General features: G+C 36.9%; 1 long non-coding RNA gene across 1 annotated transcript; it reads left to right on the forward strand.

The window, feature by feature from the left end:
* Window positions 1-8,263: 8,263 nt before the first annotated feature.
* LOC143225033 (uncharacterized) lies at window positions 8,264-9,083 on the forward strand. The gene is made up of 2 exons (XR_013013576.1): window positions 8,264-8,417; window positions 8,872-9,083. It is a non-coding gene; the product is annotated as an uncharacterized LOC143225033 (long non-coding RNA).
* Window positions 9,084-9,392: the final 309 nt, after the last annotated feature.

Below are 9,392 nucleotides of genomic sequence, written 5' to 3' on the forward strand. Positions count from 1 at the left end.
TTCTTGCATGGCTGATGGAAGACTCTTTGAGCAAACGACCCGAGGGTTCGCGGGTTGATCGCTCTTTAACAGAGCAAGAAGTTCTATTTCGGCGTCCCAGTAGACAAAAATATTTTCAGAAATACATTTTTATGTAAAGTATTAAAAACAACCGTTTTTCTTTACCGTTTCTTGAAAACACAGGAACAGTAACCCTAAATATACCGAACGATAAAAGTAATATACGAAGTAATAACGTTCCAAAACAATATGCTAGGAATATCACAAAAACACTAACTAACAAACTGTAAATGTGATTATAATGAAACTTTAGAAAAAATATGATCGTGTTCACAACAATGAAACGTGACAAGAATAGTATCCCACAACGATATATTGACTATGATAAATACACAACCAACTGTTCACTGTAACTTAGCCCTGCATGGCCAGGTGGTTAAGGCACTCGACTCGTAATACGAGGGTCTTCAGACTGATTATTGATACATTGGGGGGAAAACGTTAGTCTTAACAATCATGAAGGAAGAAAGTAGTACTTTATTCTTAACAGAAAATATTTAGGAAAATTCCGAGGGTCGCGGGTTCGAATTCCTGTCACACCAAACATACTCGCCCTGTCAGCCATGGGTGTGCTATAATGTGACGGTCTATCCAACTATTCGTTGGTAAAAGAGGTAGCTTAAGAGTTAGCGGTGGGTGGTGATGACTAGATGTCTTCCCTCTAGTCTTACGCTGCTAAATTAGGGACGGCTAACGCAGATAGCCCTCGTGTAGCTTTGCGCGATATTAAAACCAGTGGAACTTTTTTTACTGAGGAGATATTTGTTATATAATCCATTCAACCGTCTCTGGCTAAACAAACAACAAACACGACACCATAAGTTTTGTTGAACCACATACCTCAGATGCCAATGAAATTATACAACTGTCTTGACAACGATTTGAACTAACGAGACACTTGTAATCAGTCTGAATACTTACAGCCAATCAGTGTGAACGCAAACTAAATTCAAAGTAAACACTCATATCTATTTAGTGTAAACGTTGATATTATTGTTTGTTTGTTTTTGAATTTTGCGCAAAGCTACATGATGGTTATCTGCGCTGGCCGTCCCTAATTTAGCAGTGTAAAAAGAGACTAGCTGCCTTCCTTCACCAACGGATAGTAGGATTGAACGTCATATTACAACGCCCCCACGGCTGAAAGGGCGAGCATGTTTGGTGTGACGGTGATTCGAACTTGCGACCCTCAGATTACGAGTTGAATGTCCCAACCACCTGGCCGTGTCGGATCTTTGATATTATTAAGTGTGAACGCTCATATCTATAAAGGTTACATTGATCCAGCGTGAACACGTATTATTTCAGTGTAAAGTTTTTAAGCATAACTTCTAACTTGATTATTTCATTATTAGCTTTTTAAAAGTGTTTAATAACATCGAACCTATATGAATGTTCTGACATTAAGACCAGAAGAAACCTACAACGATGTATCTATTTTCAGTCTCTTGCTCTGATCAACCCCTGTAAATATAAGTTAATGGAAAATAAACTGCTTCCAGCTGTACATATGTAAATACATTGTGACACATACCGACATGTAAGATTGTATTTACGTATATCTACGAATAATAAGAATCGTAACACTTTTAAATATGCCACAATTATGTCATTATCAATGTTTAGTTTTAAATGTTAAAACACAAATGGGATAACGGCTAGGGAGTTAGTATTAGCTGATAATGACGACCATGAACTTGGAGCCGACAAGTATTTCAACGTGACTGTCGAAAAAATAATTCAGTTCATTTGAAGTTCGAGTTGCATTTCGTTCGTGCATCACATGTATGTGTCACGATAATTTGTTTGGTAGTTTGTTTTGAGTTTCGCTCAAAGCTACTAGAGGGCAATATGCGATAGCCATCCCCAAGTTAGCAGTAAAAGAAGAGAAGGAAGGCAGCTAGTCACCAACACCTGCCGCCAAGTTTTGTGCTATTCCTTTACCAATCAGTAGTGGTATTGACTGTTGCATTATAACGCCTCAACGGTTGAAAGGGCGATCATTTTTTATCACGAGTCAAGCGCCCTATTCACCTGCCCACGCCAGTGAGTCGTGACAAAGTGGGAAATGATACAACCAGCTCCGAGACTCGTAGGATTCAGTGAATTTTTCCTATAGCACCCATCGCCACAAGGAACTTGTCCGTCGGGACTGGCAGTTACTCATATTACACTTCCACAGCTAAACTCGCGTTCAGCGGAATAACATCTCGAACCTCCGGCCATTCACAGTTTGACGCGCCAACTACTGAGTCGATTCCAGCGTTGCACACTTGGATAGCATATTTTAAGCACGTGTTTGTACGATTATGTACTTGCTGGAGCTAAAATACCATGTGATAGATACAGCACCTTTACGTACCTGTAGTGTCAGTTCTTCACAAGCAAGTGCATTTGCGTTTTAATCAGTGCAATGCATTAGTTATAAACATTTATATATTACAGATATTGGCTGCTATTGAAACGATTATATTTTTATGCTTCCTTTCTAGACAATGTCATAAGTGACGTGGTGGTTACACACACCTTGTCCACTGTTATTGTGGTTCTAGAGCTGTTCACAGAATCAACATATAAGTCCCTTGATAATAAATTTCCTTTTAATGATGACAAATACGAAAAACTACAAGAAATGTTTCTTTTTTTCTTTGTGCTGAAGAAATAGGAGAGACTGGCTTATAAAAATTATTTTAAAGCTCCCATAAATGGAATGGAATCTACTTATTTGAATAATAGATGGCGTTTCAGAATTTTCACAAAAAAATTGAAAAACTACTATCCAAATGAACCTAGTTGTACCTAATTTTAAACTGATTAGTTAGAGAGAAAGCAGATTGTCGTCAGCCCTCACCGCCAACTTCTGAACTATATTTGTCTGACCTAACGATGAGATTTACAGTTGTTCTTATAACTCACACACTAACTCAAAACTTTGAAGCACATTTTTCAAGGAAAGTGTGGTTAAATTAAAAACTGGCCCATGCCTTGACCTTCTTTTTAGTGTTTTACATATTATGTGGTTGGTTGTTTTAAAATTATTGAGTAATGTTTTAATAAAAAGTTTATATAGAAGTGTGTTATCGTACTAGCGCATAAAAGCAACAAATAAAAATCTATCACTATATTTTCTGCGAATATCTAACTAACATCACAGGGGATATATCGGTAGTTTTGGTATTAAGAACAGGAACACAATATTATAACGAAAAACAGAAGGAACTGTTGCGATAGAAGGTATACAAAGGTTTATTTAAGGATAGCCATTTTTAGTTTTGAAGTGATAAACTAAATGGAAGGCAGTTAACTAACACCACCCAATGACTTCTCTTATACCACAACCGTGGCGTGTATGTTTGTGTGTTTCGTTATAGCAAAGCCACATCAGGCTATCTGCTGAGCCCATCGAGGGGAATTGAACCCCTGATTTTAGCGTTGTAACTCCGTAGACTTACCGCTGTACCAGCGGGGGCGCATCCATGGCATGGGTTGGTGGTTAAGGCACTCGACTCGTTATCCGATGGTCGCGGGCTCGAATCCCCGTCACACCAAACATGCTCGCCCTTTCAGCGACGGTCAATCCATTTATTCGTTCGCAAAAAAGTAGTCCAAGAGTTGGCGGTGGGTGGTGATGACTAGCTGCCTTCCCTTTAGTCTTACACTACTAAATTAGGGACGGCTAGCACAAATAGCCCTCGAGCAATTTTTCGCGAAATTCAAAACAAAACAAACCCGAGTGAAGACGAGCCTTTTTCTGTTTTTGTTTGCTCGTTGTTAAGCGCATAGCCAGCTATACAAGGGAATATTCGTGTCTTCGTGTTGTGTCGAAATTCTGTTTTAGCGTTATAAGCCTTCACACTTACTGTTGAATCACTTGGGAGGGCGATGTAAACCTTGATTCTTCGGATTCACAATCTGAGCACGCTAAGCACTAGTCTACGCCTGGACCCATGTTAGAAATATTATCAGTTAGATGTATGTAATTCCCCCACCCACCTCCTGCATCTGTGAATTACTGTGCTGTTTACTAGTTGCAACTAACTTAGGTTAAAACACGTGCTTAAAACTTAGTTTTTGTTGTTCAGAGCTGCCTATTTCAAATTAATAAATACACCCACGTGTAAGTATTTAACCTGTGCGTTCAAGGGTGAACAGAGGTATAGTGGATTACGAAGCTTTTTGATTTTTAGTTTGTCTTCTTGTAGTTAAATAAACATTTAAATTAAATCTATTTTAATGTATCTCGATCTCCTAACTGTGAAATTAACCTATTTGAAGCGCGTTAAATGTAATTATCGGACATTATTTGGACCAAGTCATGTATCAAAATACAGGGATGAATCAAGTCATGTTGAAAAAAGTCATAGAAAACTATATACGATACCAGGTAATTAGGGTAATGGTAAGTGTATACATCTTTGCATATGTAGTATATCTGATTTTTACTTTTACACAGGCAAACAAGTGTCTTTCATTTGCTAATGTCACTCTAATCGCTCTGTAGCTACACTTTAAGCTCCGTTTATTTAATTGATATGTTTTTTTTGGTTTTTTTTTTCCAATCAGCAAGCTACATCTGTTTCTGTTTTAATTAAGTACGATTAACTTTTACTTTCACGTGTTTCACCACATTTAATAAACAAGAGACGTTCATTACTGGAGACTCGCTGGAGCGAAACGAGGCTTTGAGATTTTCTTCTATTTCCACAAATTACTTTACCCTACAGACCGTAAAGAATAACAGTGATAACGCACGTGGCTTTCCTTACATTGTTACATCTAGAATATACATAGGCCTAACAAAAACTGTTCGATATAATCGTCTGCATGCGTGATCGTAATGTAGGGTAAAGAAATGAGCTCGCTGAGGAAGAAGTAATATGAATTCTATTACGTTAAAGCAACAGAAAGGAAAATTGTGCTGTTACATGATACGTCTTTCTTTTGTGAATCAACGGTATTTTAATTAGCGAGTTTTAAAAGTATGTATTCAAACAACTATATGTATTTTCATTTCATGCAGAATAGGTTTCCTTAGTTGATTTGTTATTTCTGATATCTTGGGGTTTCACCGAAGAAGAAAACACGATAGGGTCACAATGAAATTTTTTTTTTTTTCTTTTTGTTTACTTGCGTTAGGCCTACGATGCTTTACGCTTCCGTGCCTGTTTTTACCATTACGAACCGTGAATCACGCCGACCGAGAAAGCTGGGCCGGGAAATCGGCGCAGTCGTCCGCGTGCATTCACGTTAGTCATTCAGAAAATATCTGAATATTATTCCACGCAACGAAAGTGTTGCACGCGGTACCTCGTGCCTTCTCTCTCTCACTGTCTGTTCTTCACCACGAGGAGAACTTAAAAATGGAATTTTTCTGCAACACTGAATGTTCGCCATCCGTTATCATTCAGTTGTCCTAACTCCTAAAGCATTAAAGATAAAACAACTAGTATTTTAGCTCTGGGGTGTTTCGTATACATGTTCCACTTTAAGAAACAGACATCATATAGCGACTGTCACTAGGTGCCTGTGTTGTTGCGTCTTACATGCTAATCCATTTTTAGTATTACCGATTCTAAACAAACACATTAAAACATCTCATTGCATTAATCATAATAAAAAAGTTCTAAGTATTAGTGGTGCTACCTAAGTTCGACATTCCTTTGTTTCATGTCATTTATTTCCAGAACAATATATATATATGATTTGATATGATATGATATGTAGTTAGCGCTATCTTATTGGTTAATAAATAATTGGAAAAAATTAGCTAGAGCTGATTCGTCTAAATTTTAACTTTTAAAAACCTACGACTTTTTAAGAGCCCAACTCTCCCTGCTTTTCGATAAAAAAACACACCCCACTTCCAAAATGATACTCCCGTTATGTAACTAAGAGATTCTTAGTGATTCAGGTTAATCTTGATTTCATGATAAATATATTTATTTGTACATTAGTATGCCAGCAAAAGCACACGTGGTTTCAACAACTACATCACTTAGTAACTGAAATGTATATTATACCAAACTCTTTGAGAATGCCAATATTATAGGAGTTAAGATACACAGGTTTTTAATAAACATTAGAGCCATCAACTATTTCCAGAGCAACTAATAGTTTGTTCCAAAGTAGAGCCCGCCAACATGCCTTATGACGTCACATACAGTATTTCTGTGGAGGAACACCAAAGAAAATAAAACGTTTTTCTGTTACAGTGGGAATTACTCATTTTAGAGGAAGTAATAAAAATGTAATACGCGCTTCAGTGATGTGTAAAAAAGTAAAGTTCTGATTCGAAGAACTGGGAACGAGTTTTTAAATAGAATTGCTTTAAATTTACCGTTTTTTTAGTAGTGGCTGGCCCGTCCATGATAGTACGTTCATCTTAATCACAGGCTTCATTACATAAACCCAACAAACAAGAAAAACATTTTCAACAGTCTATATCGACTAAAGCATTAAGTTTAACGTTAAGTGTGTGTTTTCTTACAGCAAAGCTACATCGGGCTATCTGATGAGTCCATTGAGAGGAATCGAACCCCCTGATTTTAGCGTTGTAAATTCGTAGATTTACCGCTGTACCAGCGAGGGACTATTACATACGCTTTTGTTTTGTAATTTTGATGTAAATTTAACTATATCAATTAAACGTTGATTCTAAAATATTCGGACCTGACATTGCTAATTTATCAGTGCAAGACAAGAGGAAAGGCAGCTACTCATCACCACCCACCGCTAACTTTTGGGCTACTCTTTCACCAACGAAGAGTGGGATTGACCGTAACATTATAACGCCCCCCACGGCTGAAAGAGCGAGCATGTTTGGTGCAACGGGGATTCGAACTCGCGACCCTCAGATTACGAGTCGAGCGCCCTAACTACCTGGCCATGCTGAGCAGAAGCTATCAGTTGGGTTTGACTTTGTTCAGTTTTGTGTTTATGTTGTGTTCCAGATTGATGTTATCAGTGTCAACTTTACGGCAAAACTGGTCACTTTATTCTGCTATGGCACCACACATCTTTAGGTAAAAACCTATGATGTAAAATTTAAACACAAAGGTTATCGCTTATATTATCTTTTCGCGTTTTGTGTCGCCACCAAGTGAACATTTTTCTTTTTCTACAACGCAAAGTTCGTTTCATTAAACACTTGATATCGAAACTCGATTACGAAGTGAAAGCCTACTTTAAATAAACAAATGAATGTAATATACAATATTATCACACAATAGTATATACCTCCGCCACGCAGCCTTGATCGTATTCGGCTATTAAAAATAAGGAAATGTGTGCGTACGTCCGTCGTTACCAAAAGACCATTTATGGCAGGACAATGAAAAAAAAATATTCTACAGATTTCCACAAACTTTCATTAAACTTAAATAATTTTTGATTTAGTTATAGAACGAAATATTGTAAAAAATCGGTTCCATGTTAACAGATATTTTTGTGACCTTACTGTGACATAGACCCTCCAAAAACTAAACTTTTAAGTTGGGTCGTATTTCAAATATATACCAACTTTCATTCAAATCCATTCAGCTGTGTTCGAGAAATCTTGCTGAAAAACAAACACAAACACAGGGGTGAGAACAACTTCCGTCCATCTTCGATGGGTATAGTAGTTTCCGAAAACAAATGCCGTAGCAATATGTATTTGAAACGGTTTACACAAATGTTGTTTTAATATGTATCTAAATATCTGGATGTGAAAGAAACGGGGATCACTTTAACACGGCGTGTGTCTCCTTTCATTTAAAGAGAACTGTATTCATTCTTTTTGTTTACACTCGTAGTCTCTTTTCGATCGAACATAAGTTGAGCTCCCAAGTTTTTGCTTTTGTTTTAAGTAGAAACCCATACAATTCGCTATACCCACCGCGGGTATCGAAAACCGATTGTTAGCATTATTAAGCCACTAGGTGGCTAGTTCCAAGCCAGGCAATATATTATTTGGATAAAAGTAATTAAATGGTAGTTTTAGTAAAACACGACACCGACAAAAATTCGGAAGATAACGAATATAGTAGAAATTGAACATTTTGTTTTGTTCATAATTTCAATGTGTTTTAGACACATACACACTCACATATACATATTATCTCAATTACATCTTTCTCGTGGCGCCATCTGTTACTAAAAGATCAAAACACGTTTAATATAATCGCTACTAAAATTATTTGTTAACCATTTGTCCACACAATACATGCTTCACGTGATGTAATTTCACTTCATCTTGTCTTAATACAAACTGTTTGATCAGTTTGGATCTGATAGTTTCGAAACAAGAGGTTTTCGATGGATGTGGGACGACCAAGTTCTTTTCACCACAGATTTGAACTCTTCACCCAGTATTTAAGGTGACTTTTATGCCGAAATACCTATTATATTGGTAATATAATTGTATATATATTGTAGCTCCTTATGCGTTTTCCAAAACATGTTACCGTGAAAACAGTGCAAAGTGTGATCACGGTAACATGTTTTGGAAAACGCATTAGGAGCTACAATATAATACCTAGAGTTTATGTAACATTAGTGTATGATATTTACAATGTTTTCATGGTTGGCTGTTTACACGTATTATGTTTTAAAATTAAATGAAATTAATAGGCTAGACTGGCGATCCGAAGACTATTTTATTTACAGAAAACGCAATAACACCAGGAACAGAAGACGCGTTTTATGGATATTCAACCGAAAATAAACAGAAAACTCAATTACACTATGGACAGTGTAACAATTTCGGTTATAAACGTAATTAAATGGACTGAAACATAGCGAGCCTCCAGTAAAAGTACTAATTTTATTTAGGTGTTTTCGAAGGACCGTCCACCCCTATATTCGAGAATGTCGAGCGAAGATGACAGAAATCCTTATTTACGTGAGGCTGTTTTATGGAGAAACAAGGGTATCACCGTAGTAGCAGGCTAACTTACTAAAAACCAAGGTTTGAAAAGAAGGCGTGAGTGTAATAAATAAATATGCACGATTCACCCATGTTGTTGAATCTTTAATATTCTAGATATATGCCTTATTTTTATATCATTAGCAACGTAATTTTTATCCCAGTGGCCATATTCCACATACTTTGCTTGGTTTACAATTTCACGCAAAACTAAAGAAGAGCTATCCACGCATACCCTTACCCTAATTCTGAACTGATATGCTGGGGGGGGGGACACAGTTAATCAATACCACCTATCGTCAACTCTTGGATTACTCGAATGAAATAGTGCACGAATTTTTGATTGTATATAAAACATTTATGTAGCAGAAGATTGCAAACCCTAACTTATCAATTTAACTTCTAGGCCACGTCAGGTTATATTTGA

The sequence above is a fragment of the Tachypleus tridentatus genome, chromosome 9, assembly GCF_004210375.1.
Source record: "Tachypleus tridentatus isolate NWPU-2018 chromosome 9, ASM421037v1, whole genome shotgun sequence".
NCBI classification, from domain to species: domain Eukaryota; kingdom Metazoa; phylum Arthropoda; class Merostomata; order Xiphosura; family Limulidae; genus Tachypleus; species Tachypleus tridentatus.